Source organism: Octodon degus, unplaced genomic scaffold (genome assembly GCF_000260255.1).
Source record: "Octodon degus isolate 3935 unplaced genomic scaffold, OctDeg1.0 scaffold00255, whole genome shotgun sequence".
NCBI classification, from domain to species: domain Eukaryota; kingdom Metazoa; phylum Chordata; class Mammalia; order Rodentia; family Octodontidae; genus Octodon; species Octodon degus.
In genome coordinates this window covers 2,689,172-2,703,955 of record NW_004524831.1, presented here as the reverse complement: position 1 = coordinate 2,703,955, position 14,784 = coordinate 2,689,172, and the positions used below count along the sequence as shown (strand labels likewise).

General features: G+C 39.0%; 1 pseudogene; it reads left to right on the top strand.

The window, feature by feature from the left end:
- Positions 1 to 1,022: 1,022 nt before the first annotated feature.
- On the top strand, positions 1,023 to 1,470 carry LOC101591899 (annotated as a pseudogene).
- Positions 1,471 to 14,784: the final 13,314 nt, after the last annotated feature.

Genomic DNA, 14,784 nt, shown 5'->3' with positions numbered 1-14,784 from the left:
GTTTTACAAAAATTTTAGTTTTATGAAACTCTGATATAATTGTTGGAAAACTTTGAATCTTAACTTAGATGCTTTGAAATATTCACATATGAGGACGGTAGCTGTCATCGTAAATCAATATGCTAACTTCAAATTACGAGGAAGCATTGTCACATGCAGGGATAAATGTTGCATTTTGGCAACGTGGAGAGTAGGAGACGATACAGCAAAGAGCTTTTAAGAAAAACTAAAAGACAATTTAAGTGTACTGCTTTATTGCATGTCTTGGCCATGAGGGTGATTATGTCATTATTTAACAAGTTGCAAGTTTGTGTTGAAATATATCTGTTATTATTCATGCAAATTAAATGATGTACATAACACATATATAATGAGTAATTTATCATGGAAAAATTAATATGTAGAGTCTGATATGGAAAGGAGCTGTTAGACTCTAAAATATAAATTTGAAAAAAATACTGGTTTTCTATTTATGAAAACATTTCAGTGCAGAAAAACATTTTCATATTCTCTCATTAGAAGAAAACATACAACAAACATCATGAACCGTGGCCACCCTACCTTGCCGTGGCAGGTATCAGTTGAGAACTGTGGAAAGAACTATAGGACACAATCCAAAGAACAATTTTGTAACATAAGAGCTCAAATCTATTACGTCTGTTAAGCTTCTTGATCTGTGTTCACATCTGCAAAACATGTTAAATGATCCAGTCCATTAATTGCATACAGATACAGAAACAACTAAAATAGATAGGTTAAAAGATTCTCACTGTATCAACACAAAGAAATAAACTGTATTTGCTGCCATAGTAGGGATATTACAAAACATCTGTGAAAACATCCCTTCTGGATATTAAGCTTATACAATACAACTGTCTTTATAGCAGGAGGACATGCAAATAGGGCCTACTTCTGCTGATAAATACCAGGTCATCCTGGACCCTGCAGCTTTGGGGTGGAGCCCAGTCCTGGAAGCATAGGGTTCCTTACTCAGTGATCAGCACTGATACACGCGGCACAGTATGGAACTTACAAAGGGCTGGGTTTGCCTTCTTGCTGTTTTAAAAGGTAATTCATGAAAAATAAGAACTAATGAGTTTAGAACTGGACATGAGTGGCATAAATGATGAATATGTGTGACGGTTTCCTGAGCAAGACGTCTCTGTCTTTGCAGGTGTCCAGGCTGAGGTGCAGCTAGTGCAGTCCGGGGGAGGTTTGGTGCAGCCTGGGGGGTATCTGAGACTGTCCTGTGAGGCCTCTGGTTTCACCTTCAGTAGCTACAACATGATTTGATTCCGCCAGACTCCAGGAAAGGGGCTGGAGTTCATCTCCTACATCAGTGATGATAGTAGTTATATAGACTACACAGAGTCCGTGAAGGGCCGATTCATCACCTCCAGAGACAACAGTAAGAACACGCTGTATCTGCAAGTGAATAACGTGAAAACCGAGGACACTGCCTTGTATTAATGATATAAATAAATCATATAAATGTATTTTTATACCATGTACACACAAAGCAATATGTGACCTCATTGGAATAGATGTTTAATAATCGAGTGGGAATGCAAGAGACACAGTGTTGGAATGTCCATATGAGCCCAAACTAAAATCTTCTTGCAGGGACGCTGAGAATCAGCAGGGGGCGATGGGGATCCACTGAGCACAGCCCAGGGCCCCAGGGCAGGCAAAGAGGAGGAACCTGTGGGCTGAGGACTTCCTGTTGTCCTTGGAGCTTTCCTTTGTGTATTAATATCACATAAGCTGAACAGAATACTCAAAATACTCAGGCTGCTGCTAACTTATGTTGTATTGAAGATACAAATATACTGTTCCTTATGTATATATTTTTCTTTCATAAGTTTTGTTAAAAGATAATAACCCTGCAAATAAGTTGTACAATTTTGAGAAGTTTCCTTTGAATGTCATATCTCATTATTTAATAATGGAATTGTCAGTTTTTTCATCATGAGGAGCGATTGTCTATTGCAGCGGTAAATGTTTCACATCAAGAACATAAATCATATCTACCGCACTCCACATGGTCTAAGAATGAACGACTCTGTCGACCACACCCCTAGCGCATCTCTGGCGACCTGGTCCATAGGGAGACATCGCCATGTGGAGACATCGCTCTGGAAGGATGAAGACAGAAGACTGAACTGGACTCAGCTCAGTGTAGTGGGACCTTGCTGTACTCTTTTTGTTCAAGTTAACCGGCCTGAATTTCACCTATGTAACTTAAAATTTAGGCACTTATAAAATACATTTAACATTTTTAAAACACACACCCCTAAACATACATGGCCAGATTTCATAGATAGTATGCAGCATAAAATGCTCCTGTTTCACAACATTCAGTTGCTTTCCTAAAGAGATCCTCAGATTTTGCTTTTATACATTTTTGTTTGATGTCAGTTCATTCTGTACTTCTTAGTCACACATTCTTCCTACATTTTTTATTAAATTGTTACAATATGTCCATGCTCTAAATAATAATAATCTGCTTTTAATGGAGTTCTTTAAAGCAAGTATACACAGAAGAAAATTAATTGAAGTATCTCTTTCCCACGCATGGAAGCATCTCAAAGACAGAGCAGAGCTGAGGTGATGTCTTCACACACGGATGTCACACATATCTCTCAAATGGACCACACTTTGGAGAGAGCACTTTGTAGGACGATGTGTCAGGAAGATAATGTGGATACATATGTGATTGTATAAGGACTGTTAAGTTGAAGGCAACGGTTTAACAGGATTTTGAGGACAGGAAAGAAAAACTGTTCGCAAAGATAACCCAATGGGAATGGATCTTTCCATATATGCAAAAGATATAAATGTATTTTTATACCATGTACACACAAAGCAATATGTGACCTCATTGGAATAGATGTTTAATAATCGAGTGGGAATGCAAGCACACAACTATAATGGCAGCACTAAGCAAGCAAGGACAGGTGCTTTGCCTAAAGTTTGTGACCACCCTCGGGTGTACAGAGAGTTCAAGGACAGCCTGCATAAGGAAAATTCTGTCCGTAAACCAAAGCATAAATGCCAGAAACAGTCATCTATAAAGAGTCCATGGTAACAGAATAGGAGTTCATGAATATTAGACATGCTTGGGAAATAGTACATTGAGAAATTCTCAACTGTAGTATAATTTTCTTGGTCAGTTTCATTTCCTGTATCCTAAGCTGACACTGAATGAAGTAAGTGAACTGGTTTTGTGAGGGGTTTTACAAGAAGAGCTGTGTATTTTGGATTAACACAGGGAAGAGATGCTCAGCACTTTGGAATTATAAACCAGCTTATATTTTGTGACATTCCTCTGCCTAGTTTAAGTACACAGCAAGCAAATCTTTGTGAAGTTATAGATCTGGCAGCTGTTCTTTGGAAAGATTATACTGTTTCTTCTGTGTTGGTTAAGTTCAGCTTCTTGCTGCCCAGAGCAGTTTGTCTTTACTAATGGGAGCCATGTTTTTTTGCAATTAAAGCTAGTAAACCCAAATGTTTTTCCCTGAGTTTTATTATCTCATTGTGAATTTTCAAAACTTCCTCTGGTATGATCCTGAAGCTGCAGAATGTAGGACATCTGAACATGAGTGATGGCCAGTTCTGACAGTGAATCTCCCATTATTTGGTCAGAAACTTTGGTAAATGATTGAAAACAATGATGGTCAGCTTGCTGCGGGACTTTTCTTGCCTGGTTCAGCTGGCTTTGTGATATCCATGCACATGGGGCATTGCAGCACAGTTCCTCAGTTCCTCCATGCAGAGAAAAGTTTTTTTAAAATATTTTATTGAGAGACAAATAGCAATGAGACAGTTTCAAATCAAATCGGTAGGACAGTTTCAATAATTAACACATGGCATACTCTCTGCCTAGTGGTTATTTGCTGTACAAGATGCAGACATGGTATCCTATTTACAAACACTATTACAACAAATCCTTCTATTCATTAAGAGAATGTAACTATATATCTATCCCAACCATTTTGAATACACAGATATGAAATGGACATTCATCTGTATCCCCTTTTTTGTTTCTTTCTGTCATTTGAATGTTATAGGTGTAAGGCGAGTCACATTGAGAGAAAACATTCTCTCAGGCTTTCACAGAGAGCACATTGGCCAAGCAACGGCGGTGACTCATCCACATGGCTGATATTGACAAAGGATCTACCATCTGAGGTACAGGATCTTAGGAAAAATCCTGAGAGGATTTGACTGACCTTATCATATCCAAAAGCTACAACTCTTGTTGCATAGGTCCTGCTTTTACCTTGGTCTTAACCATCCAGCAGAAAAGTATAGAAATGAAGTATAAGAAGTAAAGACATGCTGTAATGTTGAGCTGTAGGGGACTCAGGTCAACAATTTCTGACACTGCCAGTCAAGAGGGAGACACAATAGTATTATGGACTACCAGACTCTTTTAGAATATTTTGCTGAGAAAAGTTTTTTGGTGCCACTCATGCCAAATGCTTTCAGGTGCAATAAGTGATGGAAATCTTTTATTCCTCTCATCATCATAACTATCTGGAGTATATTTGATGACCTTCACAGACATGGCTTCTAATTCATTACAGTATTCTAAAGGTCCAGAGTTCATGTTTATTGATTCAGCTATTCCTTTTTTTGAATGGTTGAAAATTTACACATTTATTAAATGTGGGGATGGAAAAAGCCCAAGAGGTTGGAACAAAATGCTCTCAGAGCAATATTGGAGAAATTATAAAAGAAAGAAAAATATTCAGATATACTCTAGAAGGTAGGGCACATCTCATGAAGAGACACAACAGTCTATTGAAGCAATTGCAAGTGACCTGAAGAAGAATGTGTAATAGGAAGACAGAAGATGCAGTGAAGTGCAAGATATAGCTGCTCAAAGAAATGATGTAAAAGAACTATCATTTGAAGACGCAGCTGAAACACCAGTTTCACAAAAACACCTTGCAAAGTTGGTTGAAGATTCTTCACAAGGCCCTATATACTTAGAATAAGGGAGCATTTTATGAGTATTTAATTCACAAAGAAACAACTCATGGGTGGAAGAACTGGGAAAAGTACCAATTATTATGCCAAGTGCGCCACAACCAAAAATTATGCCTCTTTTGTCTGAAATGTATGTTCTGCTGGCCTGGATGTCAGGTCTGTCATGGAAGGAAGGACTGTACCATGCAGCTTAATGATTTCATAGAATACAAAGCTGAGGTTGCACACCAGGTATGTGGTCTCTTCATGTCAATAATGAAGTAAACTAACAAGGGAGAGAGTTTTGTCATTGGTGAGTGATGTATACTCTCCAAGGGAAACTATTCTGCTATTCCATAAATTAAAAACAAAGAGTACCCCTGGAATGCAGAAAGTACCTCAGATCACCTCCTTACCTTACTTTGCTATTAAGGCCAATGACAATCTATAAAATCCCAAGGTAAGCAGATGAAAAAATGTTCCAGAAAGTTCAGGAATGAAGTTATAGTCACTCCAGTAGGAGTAAAGCCATGATTTACTAATGTGGTTGCTGAATTTCATGGGTACACATCAGCAGTAGCACAATAGGATAGATTAGTGGCCAGATTTAGGAAGAAAGATTTATGTTGTCATTTTTTTTCCTGTCTGTGCTTTGACTTTGTTTTTGAGACAGGATCTCTCTATATATCGTATGCTGGACTTCATCTCACAGTGATTCTCCTACCTTATCCTCCTGAGTGTTAGAACGAGAGGCCTATACTAACCTGTCTAGCAGGAAAAAGGATTCCACTTGTAATTTCTCTCTACTGTTCAAAAAATATACATCCTTTGTATCACAATTTTGGTAGATTCATTATTGATTCTCACAGCAGAAGCAGCAACAGCTACTTCTTCTCCATCTCCAGCTTGGGTGAAGGAATCCTACAGAATCATGGAAAGATACCCATGTGGGCCACAGGACAACGTGGCACAGTCTCCTTCCGGGAGCAATGGCCACTTTGTTCTTTCCATGTTGACAGAAGTTGGCCATTCTGTTAGAATCCACCCTCATCAGAGACAGCTCAACTGAAGGAATTGAACTTTGGTGGGAGCTGCAAGTCTGCACAAGTGCTCTGGACTCTCACACTGCAGCAGACAATGCACGAGCTCTGAAGCTCACCCACACAGACAAGACACATGACCATGTCCTGCATGAGGTGGTCACCTCCAGCAGTTAGCATTTAGTGGACACCATGAAAAGGAAGGACTATTGTGATTTCATGGTGATGATCTTCTTCCTAGATGCCTCTCCAGAGAGCTGTCAGAGTCAGGGCTTGCTTACAAATGTTCTGGCAGTTTACACATACCACTTCCACTGACTAAGTTGTGTGTCATGTCTTGAGGACCTCACTGTCTTCAACTTTCTTCTGCTGAAGACAGTAGGAAAAGAAAATAATTTTGTTGAATTTAAGAGTATAGCCTTTCCCAGAAGGGGCCATGGTTATAGCTCAACAGTATAAGTGCCTGCCTGATAAATTCAAGGTCTTGAGTTGAATTCCCAGCAGTAAAAAATGAATATTTTCCTTCTTGAATCTCAGCTCCATTTTCAGAGATGTCTAATAATCTGTTCTTTCTGTAGCAGGGGACAGTGACTGCTGATGTTGTGGCTGTGTATTGTTGGTCACAGGCACATCATTCTCAGGTCAGATGAATTGTCCCTCTTTTTAGAGAAGGTCCACGAAATGTTGCCCTTTTTTTCTAAGGGATTACAAAAATTTCAGTTTTTATAAAAACTCTGATATTCTAGAGAGAAAACTTTGAATCTTAAGAACTTAGATGCTTTCAAATACCCACATATGTTGATTGTAACTGTCATCATAAATCGATAGGCTAACTGTACACCATGAGCCGGCATTGTCACATACAAGGATAAATGTTATATTTTGGGACATAGGGAATAGGAGATGATATACAAAAGAGATTTTAAGAAAACTAAAGGAGAATTTAAGAGTACTTCTTTATTACCATGGTGGAGATTATGCAGATATTTATCAAGTTGTATATTTGTGTCAAAATGTATCTCAGCTATTCTTCATGAAAATTACTTAATCTATATAATGTATTTTATCATGGAAAGATTAATATGTAGATACAGATAATGAAAGGAGCTGTCAGACTCTTCAATATAAATTTGAAAAAATCATGAGTATCTATTTTTGAAAACATTTGGGTACAGAAAAATACTTTCATATGCTTTCATTAGAAGATGTGCAACAATCATCATGAACCATGGCCACCAAGTCTTGGTATTGCACAGCCAACAGTTGAGAATTGTGGGAAGAAATGTAGCACACAATACAATGGGCAGTTTTATAGTACATGAGATTACAGCTCATACATCTATTAAGCTTCTTGCTCTGTTCTCTCATCTACAAAACATATGAAATGATCCAATCCATTAATTACATGCAGATACATAAACCAGTAAAATAGATCAGTTAAGAGTCTGTCACTACATCGATACACCTGAAGAAACTCTATCTTTTCCCATATTACAATGCACCTCTGAAAATACACTCATACTTTTGGTCTCCCTTGTGTGTATCTCTTTCACAATACAGCTGTCTATGTAGGAAGAGGACATGCAAGTATGGCCTACTTCTGTTGATAAATAGCAGGTCAGCCAGGACTCTGCAGCTCTGGAGAGGAGCCCAGCCCTGCAAGCCCAGGGGTTCTTATTCATTGATCAGCACTGAATACAGGTGACTCACCATGGAATTTATGAAGATCTGGGTTTTCCATCTTGTTCTTTTGGAAGGTGATTGTGAAAAATAAGAGCTACTGAATGCAGAAGTGGACATGAATGGGATTAATGGTACGTGTGTGAGAGAGTTCCCTGAGCAGGATGTCTCTGTGTTTGCAGTTGTCCTTGCTGACTTGCAGCTGGTCGAGTTCAGGGGAAGCTTGGTGCAGCCTGAGGCTGCCCTAAGACTGCTGTGCAGCTTCTGGTGGAACTTGAACAGCTCCTACATAAATTGCATACACCAGACTCCAGGATAGGGGCTGGCGCGGGTCTCAAACATTGGTGGTGATAGCAGCAGTATAAAGCATGCAGACTCCGTGAAGGGCCGATTTATCATCTCCAGAGACAACAGCAAGAACATGCTGTACCTGCAAATGAACAACGTAGAACCAAGGACACTGCCTTGCCTTACTGTTCGGACGACACAGTGAGGCAATGCCCGTGTGAGCCCAGACACAAACCTCCTGCCAGGGACACTGAGGATCAGCAGGGGGCCATGGGGTTCCCCTGCACCAGCCCAGAGCCCCAGAGCAGGTGCAGAGCAGGAAGGTGGGAACGGAGGTCTCCCTGCTGGAATCTGGGAGATTTCTCTGTTTCTTTACTTCACAGATTCAAATCACAAAGGCTACAGACAACTAATGAAGTATTTAAGATACAAATACAGTTTTCTTTTTCAAAATTTATTTATTTACTTATGTATTTATTTAGTACAGATTCTAACTAGACAGCTCAGGTTCGTAGTGATGCTCTAGTCTCAGCCTCCCCAGCACTGTGATTACAGGCATGCACTACCAGGCCCAGTTTCGGGTACCAGCCTTGTTCCTTGGATTCTGAGGCTAGAATTGCATGCGGCATTTCCGATTGAACTCATGTTGTTGCACTTGCCAGGCAGGCGCTTGGACCACCAAGCTGTCTCCCCAGACCAAATACAGTTTTCCTTATGTATATTTATTTCTTCCATACATATTTTACTAAAAGCTAACAACCAGAAAGTAACATGTACCTTTTGAGAAGTTTCCTTCCAGTGTCACATCTCATTTTCTAAATATTAAATTGTAGGTTTTCTCACATTGAGGAGCAGGAGTAGAAGTTTCAGATTAAGAAATTAAATTATTCTTTTCACTGTCCTCATGGTCTTAGCACACAGAGCACTGTTCTTCCCTTTGCTCCTCAGGAAATGTGGTCCCCAGGTTTAGCGTAACAGAATGCCGAACCAAGGCACAGGCAGGATGCACAGAGCCAGCCAACTGGACTCAGCATCATCCAGGGGGTTTGCTGGGTTCTTTTTGTCAGTGTTAATAGGCCAGAATATATTTTAAGAGAGGATCTACAAGGTCTCACTATGTAGATCGGATTCATGATGATCCACCTGTGTTCAGCCTCCCAAGAGCTGGGATCACAGGCAGGCACCACCATGCCTAATTTCAATCACCATTTCAGCCCACCCCCAGGGCGGGGCCAGCACAGCACATAGGGATGGAGCCCAGCCCACTGCATCTGCCTAAGCAGGTGCTTTAGTCCGCTGAGCTATTTGGCTGGCCCTCAGAGTTTTATTTTTATAACTTAAGTCATGTGTATCTATATCTGTTAATCAGAGCAACAGATTTGACTATAAAAATATGATATATCAATCATTGTTAATCAGCTATTCTTGTTTTGAAAATCTGTAACATATGTATTGTTGTACGTTACCTGGCTCCTGTGTTTGTTTTTATTGTTCTTGCTTTTGTTTTTACTCTTCAAAATAAAATTATAATAAAAAATTAAAATTAAATGAAAATTAGTAATTTTCAAAATAAGTCTTCCCATTCTTTTTTAGTCTTCACGCTGGAAACACACGTGTTCAGATTTTAAGCTGTCTCAATAGAGTAATAGATAATATTTAAGATAAAATCCTCCTACTTCACAATATTCATTTTCTTTCCTAAGCAGATTCTCATGTTTTGCTTTTTTACATTTTTACTTTAGGTCAGCTCAGCCTGCATTCCTTAGTCATACATCCTTCCTAAATTTTTATAAAATAGATATAATTCTACCTTTAATCATATTATTCTGCTTATTATGGTGTTCTGTGAAAGAAGTGTAGCCTGAACAGAAAGAAACAACTTGAAGCACCCAGTTCTCATACATGCAGGCTTCTCAAAGGCAGAGCTGAAGTGATGACTTCACACATAGATGTCACACATAGCCCCGAGAGGTGGCTGTGGCCCTCATGATCACCGTCATTGTGGGAAGCTAAACGACATCCATCTCCTCCCCCAGCTCTGCACCTCCCCTGCATCCTCTTCACTACTGTGCCCAGGAAGGAGTGCTCCTGGTTCTAGTGCTGACCCAGGTGCACCCCTTGTTGCCAGCCCAGAGCGAGAGCACCTTCCACATCATGGCATCACCTGAGATATACTTGGATCCACACTATTGGCCCTTCTGGTTTCCATTTTCCTGCAGAGTCTTGCGATCTTAAAGACTTATCTGGAATTTCATTGTTTTTCTCTCTTCTCTGTGGGTGAGTCCAAAATATAATTTTCTTACAATACTGAAAGACGTCAAAAAGCATTGACTGTCTTTTCAAGTCTACAAAAAAAGGAGGAATTCAGCATCTTTTATGGGACTATGAAAGAAATGAGATTGCAGCTTCAATAAGTACAATGATATAGGAAAGGCAGACAAATCTAGAATCACTGGCACGTCTTGCTTTCCTACAGAAGAGTTTGAGCACCACAGAGGGGACCATACTGAGAGTGAAATGGTGGAGGGCTGGCGGATATCGTGCATGTCTGAGCTCCTGGGGAGCAATGCAATATTTCCATATATACAGAGAGGATCATGCAGTCTACAATATCAAAACAACAAATACAATGACACATTGTAAAATGAATGAAATTCCCAAAACGTAGTTCATCAAAGGAAACACAGATGTGGGCAATAAGAATGTGGAAATAGGCAATCATTGCATATCTTTAAGAAAGTAGAACCTGAGTCTATAAAAGAGATCACATGAAGTATAAAGAGTACTGTTAGAGGCAAAAGAGGGAAATGTTGCAAATGGAAAATCTGATTGAATTTTACATTTAAAGACTTGAACTTACTATTTGGGGTTTATATTTTAAAGAACCTTCCCTATGAAATAACTTGTGAATGCACAAAAGAAACACTCACATCTGGAAACCAGGCATTGTGTAAATACAATGCATGTGGAGCCGTGAAAATGGCCCCTCCTTAACAAAATGAGAAAGAGTTACATTGACAAGCTTTGTATCTACAGAAGAAGCTAATTTTTGAAATGTCATCTCCCTTTCATGTTCTCTGACTACAGGTGAAACCATCCAACCAGAAAATGTGATACAGTCCTTTTAGCCCATAAACTGCCCAAACCAAGGGTTCAAGTAAAAATAGCACCAAATCTCACTCAGGAGAAGACAATGAATTGAGTCCACTACGCACAAACATTTTCTATGAAATTTATTTCTTGACTGGTGAATATTGGTTTTGATGGATTCAGATTTCCTATTAAGTTGATTATATACTGGAGGCACAGAAATAGGTCTATGGTCAATAGGCCATCATGACTCCTTCTCTAGCTCAGTGAACGCAACAAGCAATGGGGGAGGAGCTTATCTTGAATGTCTTCAATCATAAAAAAGGTGCAGAAGGGTGGGAGTCTCCTTGCATTGGTTTTAATATATGTGTGCCTCCAAAATGTAAATGGTGAAACTTAAAAAAGAGGAGGAGGTAGTAAGTATTGTGCCCCTATAAAAATGAATAGCCATGAGTCCTCTCCTTCATGGATGGAATTTCTGTCATAGCAACTGAACTTAAAAGACTGATATTATCACTTGAAATTCTGTCTACCATATCAGTATAGTGAGTTTTTGTCTTCTGCCAATTGAGCAGACATCAGCTGGACATCATGTAGACATCAGAGATTGGATCACTGAAAAAGACACTGTGACCATCATATCAGGGACTTTGCAACCCTCTGATGTGTAAGAAATTTCTATGATTTACAAATTACCAATCATAATGCATTTCAAGTGGTACATCAACTAACAGAACAGAAAGTATCAAGTATGAGAACAGACATAATGGATGTCTTGTCCGAGATGCATTCTTCTCCTCCATAACACCCTTATCCCAGTTTCAGAGGATCCTCTTAATGCTGTCCTAGATGCTGTGATCCCTGAAGAAATGCTTTCATGACTGCTACTGTTTTTGATGGCTATAGTAATAGTGTGATCAGTCATCCTAGTCAAGCTTACCATGGTACGAACTTCAATATCACCCTCAACCATGAATGAGTGAAGTAGGCTTTGGAGAGAAAAACATCATTGTGCCAGTAGCCTCATTCTCTGAGGCAATGGGTATTAATATTTGGGGGAGATTGAACAGTCAGGTGGGTCATGTAGCCTTATGTTTATGGTCCATGTCTGGTCCTCGCCCCTTAGTCCCTTACACTATACTCTGCTCTGCATCGCAGAAGTCATGAAATAAGCAGCCTTTCTCCATCACAGCCTTTGCACATGAGGCTCTGCCTCATGGCTTGTTCACTATGGACTAAATTCTCTGAAACCATGAGCAAATCACACTTCTTTTTTAAGTTTTGGATGTTGGGATTTTCTGTCCCAGCAACAGAAAATCACTGTGAAACCACTTTGACTTTAAGATTAAAAATCACGATTAGATGGAAGTTGGCAGAAGCAACAGAAACAATTAAAAAAATGTCTTTCTTTATGTCATTGTTCATCAAGGAGGCTTCCTTCGTCTTTGTCATGGCAATATAGGACAGCATCTTGGCAGAGGAACTGTGATGTTTTCAACTGTTCATAACTCTTGAAATGCAGAGGCAGGGTGTTGACTTATATGATTGAAAGTCTAGGATTCTCACACTGACAGACCATAAACAGGATTTTAATCTGAAAAATGGAACTTTGAGCCCAAGGCATTCCCTCATGAATGACTGTTTTACTCTTCTTAAAAGCCTTATAATTTGCCATTATATTAAACTTAGTATCAGTGACATCCTTTAAATGATACTTTTCCAAAATCTTCATGAGGGTTCATTTATTCCTAGGGAGAATTTTCTTTCTGCCCAGCACTTTCCCTTCTCAATGTGGTTGCCTAGGGTCCCCCAAAACCCTTTATGCTGCCTCCACATCAGCACTTAGAGACAACCCCTCACTCTCAGGTGATGCAATAAGTAACTACTAAGGGTTATTAAACCATGGAGATCCAGCACCGAGCTCAACACCAAAGATATGTCCAGTATTTTTTTCAATGTCCTAAAGAAAGTTTTCTCCATTACCCACAGTCATGTTGGACAGAAGGACACATTTCTCTGCATGGTCACTAATCAGTGTCATGATAAACGTCTGGACATGTTATATAGCATTTATTCAAGTTTTTTAAAAACTACATTGTCTCCCGTAAACTGATCATTTAATAGTTTATGCCATTCTTTTTACTATATCAGAGTCGTTGCTATGGTGGAACAAGATGTTCTTCACTGGAGAGCAGTAAACACTAATACACTTCCCCATCTGTAACCCTAATCAGTTTAATTTCAGTCATTCTATATAACTTCTTAAATATAATTTAATAGAATGATCGACATAGCAATTAAAGAAAGAATTATAATCTAAACTCTATAAAATCCCTTCTAAACCTGAAATGACTAATTCAAAGGATAACTGAAAGTCTCTCAAAGAAAAGAAATACTGTATAATACAATACTCTAACATAATTGACAGTTTTCTATTATAGAAACTGAATTTTGCATTTTGTTTCCATTACTCAATGAAGAAAACAATATTTTTAATGAATATGTGTTAAACATAACAGAAGAGTGAACAGACTGTAATAGACTGGAATCAAGTCTCTATTCATGAAAAGGTATGGATATAAAAATTTCAAAAAATTAATATAAATCAGTGAACGAACTGAGAAGGTGCCATGCCACACTGCAGGAATGTGTTCCAATCACGGACACAGCACTTAAGTACCGCGGAACAGTTGCCCTGTGGCATCACAGGTGAGGGCTCATGTGGGCCTATTCTGATTCCAAAGTACATAAACAGCACTAATGCAGTGATAATCATGATGGACACTTGTACTGCCCTGATGAAGAGGTCACATACAGAGTTACTCCTGCACCCAGCACTGGCGCCTCTTCACTGGAGGATGGAATGTGTAATCCCAGGCTCAGGGGCTCCCAGTAGGAAGGATGGGTCTGAACTTTGCTCTCCATCATGAGTTATTCATGAATACTCAGCCACAGTTTCCAGACTCATAGACAAATTGAAAAAGTGAGCACATGGAGAAATTTCTTAAAGAGATCTAATTAATGGCCCTGCAACCTTTGTGTCCTGGAAATGAAACTGTAAATCTTAAGAATTTAGAAGCTGTGGAATACAGAATTATCATCATCAATATAACAAAGGCACCTTCTATTTTTGCCACCAGGGGGAGAGTCTGTCTCATTCAGTAGTAAATATTTTAGTTTAGGGAATTCTAGAATAAAAGATGCAGGAATGGAGTTTAGGAAAATGCTTAAGGACTGCTGAATTACATACATGGTGATGATTTTGTCAAAACTTAATGAGTTGAATATTTGTTTCAAAATGTATCTCCTTTATCCATCCTAATACATACATATGTGAGTGTGTGTGTGTGTGTCTGTGTGTAATATATAATTTAATGTGGAAAGCTCTAGATAGTTTTCTAATCTCTATTTAGAGAGAGGAACAAGATGCCAGATTCTTGAATGTGCATTATGAAAAGATACTGTTTGGCTAGCCTTTATGAATGTATTGGAGTACAGTCAAATTCTGTCATGTCCTCTCATTGGACTATGTCTGGCAAACATCATGAAGCATGACCACTCTGTCTTGGTTTTGCCCAGCAAGCAGTTCAGTACTGTGTGAAGGATGGTAGAACCTATTACACAGAATATTTTCACAACATATGCGCTCTCAGTTAATAGGTCATTATACTTCTTTTTTTAAATTTTATTTATTTATTTATTTATTTGAGAG